Source organism: Lathyrus oleraceus, chromosome 3 (assembly GCF_024323335.1).
Source record: "Lathyrus oleraceus cultivar Zhongwan6 chromosome 3, CAAS_Psat_ZW6_1.0, whole genome shotgun sequence".
Classification (NCBI taxonomy): Eukaryota; Viridiplantae; Streptophyta; class Magnoliopsida; order Fabales; family Fabaceae; genus Lathyrus; species Lathyrus oleraceus.
Window position 1 is genome coordinate 305,806,999 of NC_066581.1, and position 6,914 is coordinate 305,813,912.

The 6,914-nt window shown below is 37.2% G+C and overlaps 1 non-coding gene across 1 annotated transcript; it reads left to right on the forward strand.

Annotated features, from left to right (window-relative positions):
• Positions 1-6,389: 6,389 nt before the first annotated feature.
• On the forward strand, positions 6,390-6,496 carry LOC127133592 (small nucleolar RNA R71). The gene has a single exon (XR_007807546.1). It is a non-coding gene; the product is annotated as a small nucleolar RNA R71 (small nucleolar RNA).
• The last annotated feature ends 418 nt before the right edge of the window (positions 6,497-6,914 follow it).

Sequence of the window (6,914 nt, forward strand, 5' to 3'; positions counted from 1 at the left end):
TCCCCGGTTGAGTAAGATTCGCATCCCTGTTTTGGAATCGAATGTCCATCCCATAATCGAGTTTGCTTGTTGCCCTCTTTTCGGAAGATGAGTGTTTTGGGAATATTCCCCAATTCACGCTTTGGTTGGTCACCTATTATATGCCCAGTAACCGGCATCCCTGGCGTTCCTTCCTTCTGCTCCCTATTATAACTTTTTGTCCCCTGTGGAGTCTGATTTTCCTGAGTTGAAATATACCTTTGTAGGTCTTCCTCAGATGATTTAGTTGATTGATATCTCTCACCCTTATACCGGTCTTAGATACTCATTCTTCCCGAGCGTGTTGTTCTCTCACCCTTATACCGGTGTTCAGATCACCCTTCTCTTTGAGCTTATTATCCAGTAACCAGTAATACCTCATCCCGTTGCTTCCCCAGGAGTTTTCTATTGGGATCTTCCTCAGTTGAGTCCTTAGGGGACATCCCCACCTGAGTCCGGATTTTCATCCGAAGTATCCATTGCGGATAATTTTTTGCTGTATTGGCATATTCCCTAATACATGCATCTTCAAGTCAGCTCGAGTTCTTCCATTGATTTATTTCATGGATCCTCTCTGTGTCTCTCAGAAAGTCTCAAGTCGTGACCTGCTCACGCATTTTCAGCACTTTACTCCCCGGTAGAGTCTTTGTCTCCCTAGTGAGTGTATTACTCCTTTGGGATTTTTAGTTTCTCCGGATTTCTTTTTCTTTTGTGGACACATATCCCCACTGAGTCTTACCATTTGCATGCATACATCTGCATCATGAGGTCTCTTAGGGACCAAAATTCGTCTCTTTGTTATTATTTAAGCCCATTCTACCCCGTTGAGACAAATATTTTAACCTTCACTTCTCCGGTTAGAATGACCTTAAATACGGGCATCTGTAAGACCCCAATTTTGTCCCTAAGATCCCTCATGGCATCATAACATTGCATTTGGCATTGCCTCAAGGATCACTAGCATCTTCGTTCCCTTTACCTTTTGGGTGGGACTTCTTGAGAGTGGTTTGAGATCACCAAGCATGCTTGAATTGTATATCATTGCTTTTCTTATTTTGTTCACTAACCAAAAGCATAAAAATATGTCACTAACATCTTTTGTTTGTAGCTTGAGCAATCACAAGGTCCAAAGCTTCAAGGAAAACTATTGTGCAATGGTAAGGCCAAGAGAAGATGATAGCAAGCATGGTAATGGTTCCCAAAGCTCTCATCCATCAAGTATGCCTCCATAGTATCTCAATTCATCATTTTTGATCAAAGTAAGTCAAAGGGTTTGAGGTTGGTTCCCTAAGGAAACCCTAATTCATCTGTGCACCACTATGCCTTGCTCTTGAAGCAACCTCAGCCCATGATCAAATAAAATCAAGGGAAGTTTTTTTAATTCATAATTTCATGCATATTTGAACTTATTTGAGTGTCCTCAATCATCAATTCATCAAGGTATGAGTCATGGACTTGAGAAGTTGATCAGTCAATTCATCTAATTATTTTGAACTGCACTGAGACCTAACTCTTTATGTGTTGGTCAAATGGAGATGGTTCCAAAAGAAAAACTGTTATTAAGGACAATATGAACAACTTTCATGTTCATCAAAAATTGATTTGAAGCTTGGAAGGCCATCTCCCATTCCAAGACATTATAGGTCATTTTGATTGAAACCCTAATTTTGGGTCAACTTCCCAAGGACATAAAGCATTCATTTTTTATTATTTTGAGGTGGGATCAAATGCATTGGAAAGCTTAAGATGTCTACGTCAAATGTTATGTTGAACAAAATTTCAAAATCTCAAAGGAAATACATGTGATAATGCAAAACATTATAGGTCCTTTTGGACCAAATGCATTAAAAGGCAAAAAAATCCAACTTAAAGTGCCTATAACTCTTTCATAAAAAATCCAAATGATACAAATTTTAAGTCCATTTTTATTTTCTTGAAAAGACCTACAACTTTGACGTTGGCGGTTTTTCCATTTGAGGCTTGCATCATCAAAACAGGGGGGCTTGAAAATTGGCCAAATTTAGAAACCTTGCATTGACATTTTTTGCACACCACACTTTAAACTCAAAATTCACTAATTTCCACACTTCAAATGAGTTTTTGTCCAATATAACATTTGTTCCTTATACAAATACCTTTCCAACCATTACCCACATGCTTATGTTTGGATTTTCTGATTGGCATTTTCGAAGAGGTGAATGTTTAGGTTCAATTATGGAATTCATGTTGAAATCTTGATGCACAAGCAAATTCAAAGCAAACTACACGTACATTTCATTCCAGACTGAGCTCAGCTTGCAATTGGCATTTTTTTTGGGCCTTGTGCATGATCATGCAAGCCCATGCAAGGATTATCCAAATTCATGCACACGAATCAATTCATCATTTCCTTGCCACTTCCTCTATAAATAGAGACCATATTCCATTCAAAATCCATCCCTGATTCAACCTGTTATGCTGCACAAATCTCTCCATAGCCATTACTAAAGGAATTTCAATTTTCTTTTAAAAAATTCAGATCTGAATTTCAACTTCCTTGGTTGATTTTCAGACCTATAATTCCTCAGCCTTGCTCCCTCTTCATCACTAGATCTTATTGCAAGCTTTAGTTGTGAAAGATCGTGCTCTCCGTACCTGCATTTCAAAGGTGGATATCAGAACTTTTTCTCTTCGAAACTCTTTGGTCCTTGCTTATTTCTTGAGTTCCTTGGTCTGGCTGAAGTCCTCTCAATAGAGGCATTTGATTTGTGCTTTCAATTTTGTAAAAACATGAAGTTCATGATGAACACCATCATCTGATTTCTCCATTTATAGAAATCTAGAGTGTAAGTGAATGGTATAGGAGTGATGTACATCACTTCCTCTTTCGATTGATGCCTGGATCGCGTGTTTTGGCGCACATTTGCTCTTCTGCAAATTTGAGCTCTCACCGGAGCTAGCCGGAGAAGATGGTGACGCTGGCCGCCGTCCCAACTCCAGATCCAATCGTGGCCGTCCGTTTCTATTTCTAGATCTAATCCTGGCTGTCCAAACTTATGACTTATTTAAATACCACGTGTGGTTGCATTGACTGTGGAACACGTTGGACACGCGCCTCTGGGTGCTTGGATCTGCCAGCTCAATTAATGAGCTCAGATCCAAGGGCTCTCGTTTTTTGCCATTTATAATTTCTGATTTCTATTTTCTTTATTTCTTTTAATTCCAATTATTTTCAAAAATCAATATCTCTCTCATTTTTAATCCAAAAATTATGGGACCAATTGCATTAGTCTCCAAATAAATTCTAGTTTCCATTTCTGATTTTTAATATTTTTTATTTCGTCATTTGATATTTTTTGTGAATTTTCTCTTTTCTGGTGGTTTTTAATTCATTTTAAATAGTTTTTGATATTCAAAAAATACAAAAATATTTTCCTAACCTATTTGAATGATGATGGATCTATGAAAAATATTCTCATTAATTTTTATTGATTTGAGATTTATTTGAGATTTTAGTTCAATTAGGTTATTTTTATTCATTTTTAATTGATTAAAAATAGTTTCTGACTTTTAAAAATGCTGATTTTTTTTGTCAAACTTTGTTTGACCTTGTTGAACTTGGGATAAATCACTTGGACCTTTCAAGGTTGATTTGAAGTGATTTTGAAGTTTGATCTTTCTTTTATTTTTAATTCAAGTTTATTTTAATATTAAAAATGCCAAAAAATATCTTGCTTATTGTTTGACCTCCAATCTTCATCTCATTTCTGATTTATCATTGTTTGACTTTGACTTTCAATTTCATTTGGTCAATACATATGGATTGGTACATGTTATTTCATTTAATGCACTTTAATTTTGCCATTTCCATTTCTTTTATCCATCTCCTTCTTCTTCTTCTTATTTTCTTTTTGATCAATGAGTTGAAGGTTGATAAGTTAGCATTGATTAGGGAGACTTAATCTTCCTTGATTCAAATCTAATTCATCTTGATCAATTGATCAAGTGAATGGCTTTGCATTAAGGATAGGTTGTTTCCTAAATCATGCAAAAGACTTAAACCAATACAAGATCAATTCTCATTTCCTTTTTGGCATGGCAAGTTGTTGGGACTTGGTTCACTAATCAAGACTCCTAACTTGTGTTTGTTGCCTACATTATTATTGACCGGCCTCAGATAGTTGTGACTTCTACATAAGTCCAATTACGATTGTTTAACATAGCGCTAAATTTGCCTTATGGCACACTAACTACTAACACTAACTATTGACAATTAACATTTACTTTTTGCTCTTTACTTTTATGCAATTTACTATTCTTGCACATCTTATCCATTTGCTTTTCTCTTTGCTCACTTGAGCACATGTTTATGTTAATGCCATTTGCCTTTTGCTCACTTGAGCACATAATTGTATATATATTATTATGCTTGTGTTTTGTTTTGATTGTTGTGAACCAAATGCAAAAAAATGGACTTATGTTCTAGGACTTCCCCTATGCAAAGAATGGAGAATTGAACTTAGATTCTAGGACTTTTCTTGTGCAAAATTGGAGTAAATGGACCTTAATGATGAAGATGGATTAGAAGGACCAAATCTCTAAACTCACTCTTGTCCGTTCTTGGTTTACTTCATGAAACTTTTGATATGTGTGCTTTTGTGCTAGGGGATTCTATGAGCTCAAATTGAAGGATCATTGCCATGTTCATCCAAAGTGAAAGATACCAGATACATTGAGGATCTCTTAAGAGGCTTGTTTGATGATTGTTTATGCTTTGTGATTGCTTATTCCAAAGGATGGGAGCTACTTGGATCATCTATATGATCTCAAGAGAGGGACTCCATTGTGATTTTGTTTCTTCATCCCTCATCTTTTTGCTTTACTTAGGACTTTAGCCCTTCTTCTTCTTCTCTCCACTCTAACCCAAGCCAAAACTTTTTGTGCAAACATTCAATTATTGTTTTCAAACATTAGAAACCTAAGCCTTATGCTTTTGATTTTCAAACTTTCCTTTCATAACACTTATTTTGAATTGGACTTCTAAGTCAACTTTGACCATTTTTGTACATACTCCTAATTGGTAAATATAACCCATTCAAATTTCTTTTTGTGGTTCCAATGGCCACTTTCTTAATCAAAATCTTTCATAACCTTTAGCTATTAGGTTTGAGTTATCCTTGTGGTAGATGTAATACTCACATATATCCTTAGTGATGGACAATGAGTCTTCCATGCTTATTATAAGGTTAACCCCTCACTAGCATGTTGAAGTTATCCTCACATGGTGGATTTGTGGTTTTAGGTTGAGTTTTCTCCCTTGGATAACAAAAGACCTTAAGGCTTTTAGACCAATCAATTCACCAACTCATTTTGAGATTTTTACCCCGAACTATGAGGTTTTGATCCTAATCCTTTTTTAAGATGGTACGTAGGCAATGGGTTTTTCTTTCTCTACGGTCTCTTTGGTTTTATCTTCCTCTTGATCATCTTCCTTCTCAGTTACCTCACCATGGTCTTCATGCATGGATGGGTTTTAATTCTAGGGTCGGTCGGTCCGTCTAATTCTGTCCCACTTTGTAGTATAATAGCATTTGCATGACCTTTCGGGTTTGGTTGCGGTTGTCCAGGATGTGCCTGCAGGAGCAGCACTAGGTGCTTGTTGTTGAGCCACTTGCGATATTTGTGTTTCCAACATTTTGTTATGGGTGGCTAACGCGTCTACCTTGCTTGCTAACTGCTTGATTTGCTCACTAATGTGTATGTTTTGATTTAGGAAATCCTTATTTGTTTGGGCTTGGGTAGTTATGAAGTTTTCCATCATTATTTCTAGGTTTGACTTCTTACGAGCATTTTGAGTATTTGTGGCAGCTTTATGATATCCTGGTGGTACATCAGGTGCTTGGTTAGGTGCATACAATGCATTATTGTTTATGTACGAAAAGTTAGGATGGTTCTTCCAACCTGAGTTATAGGTGTTTGAGTAAGGGTTTCCTTGAGAATAGTTCACCTAGTCTGTGGAGGTTCTTGTCAAGAGTTGACATTCTGGGGCAGCATGCCCTAGAACTTCGTGTATCTCGTAGTTTAGTGCTACGACATCCACGATGACTGTGGGTGTTATGGTCAAGTTGTCTATCTTTTGAGTAAGAGCGTCTACCTTGGCGTTGACATGGTCAAGACTGCTTAATTCGTACATACCGCCTTTCGTTGGAGGTTTCTCTACAGAGATTCTTTCGCTTCCCCATCGGTAATGATTTTGGGCCATACTTTCGATAAGTTAATAGGCCTCATTGTAGGGTTTATCCATCAGTGCACCACCTGCGGCGGCGACTATTGTCAATCTTGTGTTGTACAAGACACCGTTGTAAAAGGTATGGATGATCAACCATTATTCTAGACCGTGATGTGGACAGAGCCTCATCATGTCTTTGTATCTCTCCCAAGCTTCAAAAAGTGATTCATTATCTTTTTATTTGAACCCGTTTATTTGAGCTCTTAGCATAGCCGTCTTACTAGGTGGGAAATATCGTGCTAAGAAAACTTTCTTCAACTTGTTCCACGTAGTGACTGTAAGACCCCAATTTTGACCCTAAGATCCCTCATGGCATCATAACATTTCATTTGCAAAGCCTCAAGGAACATGAGCATCTTGGTTCCCTTTGCCTTTGGGTGGGACCTCTTGTGAGTGGTTTGAGATCACCAAGAATGCTTGAATTGTATATTATTGCTTTTCTCATCTTTATTCACTAACCAAAATCACAAAAATATGTCACTAACATCTTTTGTTTGTAGCTTGAGCAATCACAAGGTCAAGAGCTTCTATGAGATCATTTGTGCAAAGATATGGTCAAGAGAAGATGAAGGCAAGCATGGTAATGGTTCCCAAAGCTCTCATCCATCAAATATGCCTCCCTAGTATT